We start from the raw sequence: 11,963 nt of genomic DNA on the forward strand, positions 1-11,963 counted from the left end.
CCGATGTTTCTCTGATTAAATTTCTTTGTTTGCCATTAGTTCTTAAGGTTTAAGAAATAGCATATTTTTTTCTATTTTTCTGAAAGAGTCCAGACTCTTTCAGAATGCAGACTGCATTCCATAATGCAGACTTCACGGATGCACAACCCTACTTATACCCTGGAAATTAAGCCAAATACTTTGTTTCTAAGTCCTTAAATTAGAGGGATTGCTTACAAAATTCTTGTTCTTTGGCTTGTCAGAAGGCTGGACAAAATCACTACTGAAATAATGTTGGCATTAAACATACTACCTGCTGTTTTGGTTGTCATATTATTTTCAAAAAACCAAAACAGAACAAAAACAACCCACAAAACCACAAAACCAAAATTTGAATGGGATTTAAGAGATATGGCATCAATGGTTCATGCTAGGCAATTTAAGTGTGATCTTTAGGAAAGCCTTAATGTGCTCTTCCTTTACTTCTGTATTACTACAGTAGAAATGACTAATGTTCAGGAAGGCTAAATTAGCCAGATTTTTATAAACTATCTAAAACGTGTTTCAATGTCATCAGCTGGAGGTTCTATAACAGAGATTCCTTGTAAGGAATGTAAGGGTATTTATTCCATGTTCCTCAGCTAAACTGTCTCCTCTGCAATTAAGTAAAGAAAACTTGGAAAACATCTTAATTTTTTTAAAAAAATAATTAGCTGCCGTTAAACTACTTCATTTTTTCAGTGAACTGTATCTTCCCAAATGCCATATCTGGGTTAAAGAGAGAATTATTATCCATGACCAGTTATCTATAAGTAACTGACATGTAAGCAGCAGCATTAAAGCAAGATCAAATAATGAAGGCTTACAACAGCTAATGCAGCACTTCTAAATTTTTTTGGGGTGAACTTTCACTTCTGGATTTTAATTTCTTTATTCTCAACATTTTTCCAGTCTAGAAAAGTTATTCCATAAGGCAAGTGATATCAGCAAATCCCATTTCATATAAAATCTCAGTGTCATGGGCTGTTTGCCTGCATTTCATTCTTTCTGCTATGTAGCAAAAGCTGAATTAAATGTCAGAGGTCTTGCATCTTGGTCATTCCTCTGCCACTGTTGAAACATTTTGCTAGTGTTCGTTAGCCAATTCAGCCAGCTATTACTGGTGAACTGACTGTGAAGTTGCCGAAAGCAAGGCCCTCAGGAATTGTGTGATGCAACAGCACAATTTGTTCAGAATTTATACTGCTGTGCTGAAAATTATCCATATCTATTTTTCCATAAACGGTTTTGTAGGAAAGACAATGCTGGAAAAAAACAGAGGTGCTGGGAGAGGTTCAATCCCAGCTAGGTGTGTGGGTAGCTGTTACTGCTGGCTCAGCCTCCTAGTCAGAAAAATCCAATAGCATTTGTTGATGGATCCACTATTTAGGCGAAGGAAATTGACCTTAGAGAACCTTAGAGGATATTTTATTCTTCTTGTGGCATATGCACATGATCTGTGGCAAAAGAACCCTTATGGCAGTTGTGTTATTGTGAAAGCTCCTCTCCGAAGTCATGAATGGAAATCTCAGCATTACTCTTCATTAGGGTTTTTACTAAGTGCTGCAAAGACAGGAGATGAACAGAATTTGATTTGGATTAATCACAATGTAGTAAGGGGATATATATTTACCTGGGAATGTTCCAGATGAGGTCTTGTATTTTAAAGCCTGACTGGTCATTTGCAAAGTCTGGCAGCTCATCAGAGAGATCGCCTTTTTGCCAACAAAGGCAGAAGTAGTTCTTTTCCAGCAGCATTTCTCCTGGGTGCAGGGCAATTTCACCAGCAGCTGTTCACCCCTGAAATATTGTGAGCTTGAGACCAGGCACATGGGCCTATGGAATAGATGAATGAATGACATATGAGGGGTGCGCTGTGCTCATGACTTGCAGGCCTCTGGTTCTGAAAGTTCTTATACTGCTTATGTACCAATGAGGACCCTCTGCATATCACAAAGAAGCCTATTTGAACAAACTATTTTAGTTATTTGTAAAATATGGAAATTAGTTTCATGTATCTGTGTATACCTGAACACTCATACCTATGTTTTTCTTTCCAAATGTTACAATCACAGAAAATAACATCATATTCAGTTAATCATGGTTGATTTATTTCATTTTTCTGGATACACATAGCAGGACAATATTTTACTGTCTGGCTGGAGCTTAGAGTTAGGATGGTATATATCTGAGGCTATTCAGGCTTTGGATGCTAAAGAGAGTCCCAAGTAAAGGATTCATGAGTAGAGGGCAGGTAAGGCACACATAAAATTTGTCACAAGGTAATTTATCACCTGATTGTGCAATTTTTCACACAGTTCTTACCCCTACAAAATAGCTACACATGTGACATAGAGGGAATGTTCTGTCTGCTTAAGAGGAATTCTTCTTTATATACCCACCTCAGATTTTTTTAGAAATTTCTATAAGATTTCACTTCAAAATAGTTTGAATTGTATTGGCCGTAAGTGAATGTAAACTTATTGAAGTAACAAAGAGATAAACCCTTATCTTTGAAGAATGAAGTGTTGATTTTTTTCCTTGTGCCATCTAGTATCTATAGATACATTTAGAAAATTAACTATTCACAGAATATTTGTTTGGCAGTCCCAATACTTAAACTCCTTTTTCTGAAGATCAGTGCTTTATGCTTTTGAAGATAAAGCCACAAAAAATGAATGAAGATACAAAAATCCAACAACTCCATAAATGCTGCAAAAAAAAAGCAGAGACAAAAATGTTCTCTACAGATCTGTATTTCACCATTTCTTCCACAATCCAAAGTTCAGTGTCAAATATGAGACCTCTCTAAGCAAATTTTCCATTGTTCTAGTTGATGGGAAGAGGAGAAACTACTTATTATATAAAAGGTGAACAAAGCAAACACTGGGTGTGAGTCTATATATTCACTTCTGTATATGAAAACAGATGTATGTGTTCATCTGCTAATCAACTTTAATGGAGCAGTATTTGAAGAGGCAAAGGAGACTGATGGGGGAAAAAATCTTCCAAAAACAATCTAAATTTAATAGAAATTACCAAGGATCAAGAAAAAATGTTGTAAAATTCTTGGAACTGAAATGTGGTAATAAGATTAGAACTTCAGGCAGACAGTGTTGTTGTAGGATCTTAGAAGTTCCTAGGCTAAGGTGGAAATACTGTCCTCTGTCCTTTTGCATTTCTATGGGCTTTTTTTTCTAGACAGTTAGAAAAATGATAAATATTCTTCTAATATTCTCTTTCTCAAAGGTTATGCAACAGAAAGTCTAAATTATCAGTGCTGATATATGTAGCTTTGAGAACTGCTATTACTTATGTATAAAATATATATAGTTTCAATATTTCCTAACAGAAAATGGCTGTGTTGACCCCATTAGTGTCTGAATATGTTATAATAGTACTAATATTTTATTGATATTAATATTTATATGATTGTTAGTGGTGCGTTCACCATATTTATTCTCATGAGAGGTATCCTACAGGTCAGCTACAGGAGATATATGTTTGAAATTTGCTTCTGAAGTTCAACATTTAAGAGTCTCAAGAAATAGTAATATTTTATTTATTGTATATATTTGGTGGAAAATGGCCATTAAAAACATCCTGAAATGACTAAAGAATGGGTGCATGGGGGTTTTCCAAGTAGAATTGTGTCTAAGAGTGAAAGGTGGAGTTATTCTGAGCTGATATGAAAATGGTTTATAAAGACCTAGTAAACACATCTACATATTAAATGTGCCATTTTTAGCTAATAAATTTTAAATGAAAGGGAGATATGCAGCTTAATGCTTCCCCTGTGTAGAACTAACAGGAATTAGAGATAAATAAATAAATAAATGTTTTTATAAGGGAAATGTAAGAGACGAGGGCAGCTGGAAGTCACAAATTTACTTTGTGGTTCCTGAAACTGAAAATAGAGGTCTTAAAACTAGCTAGAATTTCCCTTGCATATCTAAGTATCCCATGAGAAACATCAACACACCCATTTAATCATACTGTTTCTCCTTTACCCATATGGGTAGCCAACCAAAAAGTTTAAATCATATGCAAGTACAATTGATTGCTGGACACATATTGGTCTTTGCTAGATTGCTAGATGCATAGAGCTCCACTAAGTTCTTGGTTTCTTTAGCCCAAATGCTAAATATAAACTACAAAAAAAATTGTAAGTCTTTTAAAAATGTGATATTTAAATTATCATATCATTATATAAGAAGCCTCTTATAGATATGGATGTTGTTCTTAAAATAATATGTCAAAATATATAACACATTAGACACAGGCATACTAAATATCTAAATTAGGAGTTAATATGGACTGAAAAAGAAAGCTAATTGCAAATTAGGCTGAAAGAAATGTTACTAAATACGTCAAAGAAAGCAGAAGTTTAATAGAATGGTTTAGCTAAGTGGTTTGGAATTGCTGAAGAAAATTAATGCATCAATTGTGTCTATAAAATTTTAGGAAATGTAATTTTTTTTTAAATAAGCACCTCTTTTATTTAGTTGTGCATGTCTTAGAAAGGATGTCCATAGCTCATAATTCCTCCAAAACTCTTAACTACTGTGTAAAAGCACATTGTAATTCTTGCATGACTTTTAGTCTAAATATAATCAGACGTCATCTCCTGCTATTGACAACCAACTAATGAAATAACACCAAGGTCCTTGCAAATGCACCTGAGATCCTGACAGATATTGTTAGAGTATGACCTCCAGATTGATCCCAAATGTAGAAATACAGCTGAGAAGACCAAGAGTGTGTAACAGTTCCTTCTTCAGTTCCTGCAAGCAGCTTTTGTTTCTTCAAACCTAGAAAAGAGAAGATACTAAACAAACAAAGATGTCACACTCTTTTGTGCTGTTACTGCAAATCTACAGGGAATTCCACACAGGTCTGCAGCTGATGGCAATTTTAACTTTAAAATAGACACTGTATTACCATTAAAAAAAAAAAAAAATTAAAAGGGAACAGATGCAGGGCTGCCACAGTCTCCAGGCTCAGATTTTTAGAAATGAAACTTGTACAATTAAGACACCGGTTACTGATTCTTTTCCTTTTCCTAATGACTGAAGTGGGTCATTCAGTGGGCAAGTGCTTCTCTACCAGTCTCATGGAAGTGGAGTCCTTTGCTTTAAATCTAATGCAGCTAAGTAGAACCAGCAATATGTAATGTGCACCTGAGAACTGCTCCACTGCAAGGATATTTCCTTTAAGTACATTGGATAGGGCACATAAAAAACCTTCTATCTTCATTAATTGGCTCTGTATGGGGCAATTTACACCTTATGTGGAGACAATTTTTCCTTGTGAGAAAACTGATTACATTACAGCTCATTAACAGGAATACCTTTGTTACTGAAACTTTCTCTTAACCATACATAAAGATCACTCTGACCTAGTTCTATTACTTTTAGAATTCTCAGATTATTTTTTTTTTATTTGAGTACCTACCCTACATGATTGGCTGGAGGATAACACAGTCTCACAGTCTAATTTTAGACTGGAAGATGTAGGTTTTCTTGTGTGAGAAACAAATTAAAAAATAACTTTTCAGATAATAAAGATGCTGGAAAGTTTATGGACATAGCTCACATTTCCATTCTAGCAGTAGAGAAAAGGGAAAAGTAATCTTGAACATTTATAACAGTGTTTTGATTCTTTGTATTCAGATGAATATGTTTTTTTTTCTGTCTCTGGCCCCAGAGGAGCTCTTTCTCAGGAAGTTTTTCCATTACTTGTGTTGCCAAAAGTGGTACTTCTTCCTAGAAAATTCTGTAGAATTAAATGGGAAGTAAAAAGAAAGGATTTAGAGAAATATAATGAGTTCTAAAGCAATTTCTGTGAAATTCTAAATAGTTTTATACGGAATTATTCATCATTTAATTTTTTGCTTGCCTGTAAAATCCTGTCGTATTAATATAATTTTCTTCTACAGATTAGCTGGAAAATTCTGAAGAGACTGAAGAAGTATATATTAATTGCTACTGGGATTTTTTTCCTCCTCTTTCTTATTGAGAAATGAACTTTAAGTAAGCCATTGGCATGTACTATTAAGAGATTCTTAAAGTATTGCATCACCATGCAGCTTTGAATTTCTGGGGGTTTCTAGAGTGATGCTACCATTCTCCAGCACTAATAGAAGTGGATTCTATTCAGTGACCAGACAATGGTATTGCTACGTCTACAGACAGTGAGTGATCCAACTGTGCAGTGAAAGATGTGACTCAGATACAAGACATCTTTCTGATGTCTTTCTTTGGTGCTCCTTCAGTTATTCTACAGGCAACCTTAAAGCGGCACTTTTTGATCTGATGGTCAAATGATCTACATGAACTGAGCTTCCACCAGAACATTGAGCATATTTAGACAATAATTCAGAGATCTATATTTAAAACAGTTGTCTTGCTTCAAGTTTTTTCCTACCTTCAGATTTCACAATGTGGATTTTCACCTTGGTGCTTGCATGTACACCTCTGAATACAGAATGTATGAACTCAGAGACTTAGAGATGTGCTTCAGCATCATGAAAATAATTGTTTAGGTCAAGGCATTGAAATGATCCTGGTATAAGGTACTGGCCAAGGATGAAGATTTCCACAAATTTGTTCTAATATACAAACACTAATTAAATTAAAAGGGCCATTTTTATGCACTTCTTAATGAAAATGAGATTGAATCTATAATTGAACTGTGGAAATATTTCAAAAGAAAATTATTTTTAGGTAGTATTCCTAAATTGCACATTCACTGTCAAGTCCCTTAAAAGAAAGCAAGATTATACACGTGTACACAAATCTAGTACCTGCTGAATTGGTGCCTTGACTATCATGCTGTTTTGCAAAAAAAAAAAAATGTAGCTCATGGCCTTTTCAGAGATCATAAAACAGAGTTTTTCTTTAGTAAGGGGTGTCAGGACTATTGAAGAAATAAAATAAAATGGCTTGCCTAGTGCAGATGGTGGTTCATATGAAATCAAAAATAACTATTATAAAGGAAAGCTTGACTTTTCAATGTCAGGATTTGAATACCTTAATTAATGACATTGAAAATGAAAATGATTTAATTTAATTTGTTTTCTTCTATGCTCTGCTAGGAGGAGTTGTTTTGTTTCGTTTTTTTACTTCTGCAGCCTGAATTGCTCAAGTGCACTGCACCTTCCAGTAACACCAAGGCCAAAAGTATCTCATTCCTTCCTCAGTTTCCTTCTCTTACCACAAGCAAGACTGTTCTTCATCACAGTAGTAATAGCCATTAAGAAGTCCACTTTATACAGGACCATGGGAGGGAATGAAACAAGCAGTTATTTTATGTCTCTAAATCTCATTAGTGTTTCCATTAGCTTTCAGTTTTTACCTGGTGGCATGTCCATGGTTACTTTAATCATAAATTATATTTTAGAAATTTATTATTACTAAATTGTCCACAGAGAAATGAACGTCTTCAGGTATTGGTGATTTTTCTTTTTACTTCACTTACAAATTAGCTGTGGTTTGTTAGGCTCATGAATCTACACAGCTATGTAGTAAAAATAGGACAACTTAGGCTTAACTTGGATAGTTAAGCCTAACATGAACCACACTGGTGACAGTGACAGCTATCCATATCGTCTCCCTACCTGTCTAAGCTGAAACTCGAAGGGCAGAATTACAAAGCAGAAAAAAAAGTGGCATTCATGCTTTCTGCTCATAGGGATGAGAAAGGCAAGATGTTGTTATACTCAGTTACGCGGATGTTCAAAAATGCAAGTTTTCAGCAGTCTTTTTTCTCAGATTCCCATGCCCAGCAATTCCTTAACATAATCCTTGACTTCCTCAGAATGTGATACAGAGCGAAACAAGCAATTCATCTTGCTTGTAAATTAAGAAATGTATAAGTAAGGATCAGAGAAGGTAATGTTACAGGACAGAATAGAAAGCTGTAGGCTATAAAATCTAAGACTTCAGCTTCTTTTGAGAGATTAACACAAGAGCAACACACATGTTGATCAACAGTTGTTCAGTGCCTGGTACTTATGTTCAGGATAATACCCAAGATAGCAAAAAGATCAGATAAGCCTTTCAAAAGTTAGGGTACTGGCCAATGGAAAGAAAAAACTGTTAAGATAGGCAGAGGAACTTACAACTTTTTTGTCAGTCATTGGGCTGAACTGAACAGCACAATGACATTTGTCTGCTTTCTTAGAAAGCTCTCTGCTATGTTACAGCCACGTCCAACATCTTAGGGTCTTGACTTTAGCTGTGAGGAGAATTAAGTTCAGAGTGTATGTGAATGAGATAGCTGTATACACATATGTAGCTCTGTGTATATAAGGTCATGTGGATTGGATTTGTTGCATTCTTTTACCTTGCTGCAGTTTTTACAGGCAGAATAACACTCCTATGAAACTCTTCAAAAAAAAGCCTGGTCCCCAGCTGCCAATGCTAAGATGCTAAGATCCAATGCTAAAATCATGGAAACAACCTCACAAAACAAAACAAAACAAAACAAAACAAAACAAAACAAAACAAAACAAAACAAAACAAAACAAAACAAAACAAAAACAAATGAACAAACAACAAACCAAAAAACACCCCCAAAATTCCCACTCAAAGAAACAAAACCAAAGCTGAAAGAGCTAACAAAATTTTCTGATTAATTTTTTGCGTGTTATGAATTGGTAGCAGGAGAATGCAACAGCAGAAAAAAGCATTTACAAGAGAATTCACAAAGGCAAGCTAAATCTGGAAATCAGTAAAGATGAAAATGCTATGATGTTATTTTTTCCAGTCTCTTGTAGGGTAGAAATGTACTTGGAGTTATCTTAACCATTACCATCTCTGTTTAATTACTCCTTTGATAAAGAATTTCTGTTACATTCAGTGGCTGTTTTACAGCACTTTACAGTGCAAAACCATCACTGTCCTTATCTCATTGTTACAAAAAAGATGATGTCAGGAAGTTAGTCTTTCTCCACTCCTTGTCATTTTACACATTGTTAACAATAAAGGTGTCTGATAATATTATGTGGTGTGTTTACTCACTCTGAACGAAACTTTTTTGACTCACTGAATTTTAAGTGGTTTGATTTGTGCAAAATAGCATTAAGTCTTTTATGTATTTTGCATAAAGTGAGTACAAATGCATTCTGTAAAAATATGTGTGTTTGAGTGCATCATCTATTACTGTTACAGCACATGGACACGTGCCCTAATATTGATATTGCACTGTAACTACAGAATAATTAACAAAATCATGTAAGAATGTTATGGCAGTCTCAAAATTACAAAAACTGTGTTAACAAAAATACTTTTTATATCAATTTACTGAGTTGCTGCTAAAGTAATTTTACTTTTTAAACTGTGTCAGAAAAATAAACACACAAAACTTCCTACACTCTGAGATTTTATTTTACTAGTATTTGCTAGAAGAAGCAGTGCCCATTTATACACACCATATTTTTAGTAAGATTATAACATTATATCATTCTTAGTTTCCTGCAGAAAACCAGAATTAATTAAAGACATCCTTATTAGGGTGACTCCATACAATGACTCCATAGTTTTCAGCTCAAAAATCTGCTTAGTGTCATCTTTATTGCTGATTTTTTGACCATCCAGACACAGACAAACAAAATTGCAGCCTCAAATCTGATTAATGATATTTAGATTAATGACCAAAGAGGACAAGATTTCCTCATCCTGATGAACTAATTCTGTTTACGGTTTGGTCTAAGGCCAGACTACACCTGTCATTTAATTTTGTCTTTCTAATGAGGGAGGCAATGTTTTAAAAAAAAAAAAGTAGGATTTAATATTAACTCTCTTATAGAACAGATATTGCTTGTACTTTTAGGAATATAATGTCTGAATCTCAGAACTTTAATGCTTGACAAAATCTACTATTTACTAGAAAACAGTAATCCTTTCTGAAGTACAAAATGCATTACATTTTTTTTTCTCATTTTCATTCAAAATCTGGAAAGTTATGCAATTATATCAATAATAGAAAATATTTAAGTATTGTAAATACGGACTACATTTTTGAAAAAAAGTGTTACAAAACATACTTCTGTAAAATTGCAAGAAATTCTCTGTTCTGATTGGAAATAATATGATAATTATATACAACATTTTCTCTTCATACACATTGTTTTGATAACATGTTCATCTGCACTTGTAGTGGCTTCAGAGTTTTTAATTATTTCTACGGACTATAAACATAACAACCTCAGAATATTTTATAATTTTTTTAGGTAAAAAGAATTTCTTTTTTCCTAAAATATTCCTGGATTTACTTTGACATTTTAAATGAAAAAGTCATACAAGGTCTGTGTGATTAGCTTTTGAAACTAGTTGTAATAGGAGGTAATATTCCTTCATTTTAGAAACAAAACCAAGTATTTAACAATGAACTCATTTGAACTATGTTATTTTATTGCACATGTACAGGGAGGGAAATGCCATACTGCAAGAATACAGAAAAGATGAATTACAGTCACATTATATGTCAATTACATAGGGAGAAAAAAAAATTAGGTCTATGGCACTCTTCCAAGTCCTTTGCTTAATTTTCAGACTCATTGTTCGCCTTGAAAAATACTTGAGTTGGAAGTACTTCTGGATTTTTTTAAATTGTATTCACAGTAGAAAAAAAAAGGTAATTTATTATGGCTTACAGAAAGCCATGCTTTTGTGTGTGTGTGTGTGTGTATTTTCCAGGATTAAACTCTTTGACAAGAGTTAAACAATAAATATATTTATCTTCTTACACTTTTTAACAAAATAAGAAAAGGTGAATGAATAGAGGAAATTGCTCCCTTTTAACATTTAAAATGAGTGGAAAAAAAGAGGAGTATTTTGTAAAGGGGTTTGTAAAGGAAGAGCAATGCTCCAAAATCTACAGTAAAAAAATGGACCGAAAAGGACCAGAGAAGAGATGTTGATGAAGGACATGCTAGAATGGAACAGGAATCTTTCAAAAACTAGATTTTAAACTGCATCCAAAAATGATACAGAAATTGGCAAAAATATCGCTAAAGACAATTTTGATTAAGGTTTCAATAAGCAGTTCTTGCAATTTTTAGAGGTTCAGACAGGATGTAAGGTGGATGTTTGCCATGTAAATAAATTATTCATATGTAAGGAGGGTATCTTGGCATAAACACTCAGTTCTGTCTCAACCACACTGCATAGGCGGCTAGAATGAGTCACTGCATTTCTTCTTTGAAAAAAGGTTATGCTTCTTGTCTTAGGGGTAAGGGAAATCTTTTAGCTAAATGATGGACAAAATAGGGGGCAGTTTTGTGGGTTTATGTAGGCCAGCCCTGTTAAGGCTCATAATAAGGTATATGGGTTAACTGGGAGAAGGAAAAATGGGCACATTTAAATTATTAATCAAAATGTCTAGAATTAGTGCAGATACTAAACAAGAATTCGCATGTTCCAGCATTTAGAGAAGTAGTACACTTTATGAAAGGTTTTCTTCTGCTGTGATTGACAAATATTCCTCTTCAGTAGAGTGAGAGATAATTACGTTAAGGCCAGAAGAAACCATTTAATAAGGACTTAAAGGCAAGAGATGAAGATGAGATGTTTGCTACAGAAAAAACAGGTAACTATTGTTAGAACTCTTTTCTCTTTCAAATAAGTTTGCCAATTGATAATATTTGCCATGCTAGATATTAGTAAAAATAAAAAATTCTTACAAAATTTTCAGTACTTTTTCCAAAGATGGTCACATAACCAGAGTCCTATATTTTTTTCCTTCCATAACAAATACATGAAGGAAACATGCTTATTTTTATTATTTGTTTGTTTGTGTCCATAGAGTATTTTACTGCATGCATTTTAGTTTTAGGAAAATGGAAAATGTCAAATCTAATTGCCACTGATTCAGTTAGAAGATCATTTGCCATTCTCTGGTACATCTAATGGAAGAACTGGGGAACCACTCTGCAAAGACCT

The sequence above is a fragment of the Passer domesticus genome, chromosome Z (genome assembly GCF_036417665.1).
Source record: "Passer domesticus isolate bPasDom1 chromosome Z, bPasDom1.hap1, whole genome shotgun sequence".
In the NCBI taxonomy this organism is placed as follows: domain Eukaryota; kingdom Metazoa; phylum Chordata; class Aves; order Passeriformes; family Passeridae; genus Passer; species Passer domesticus.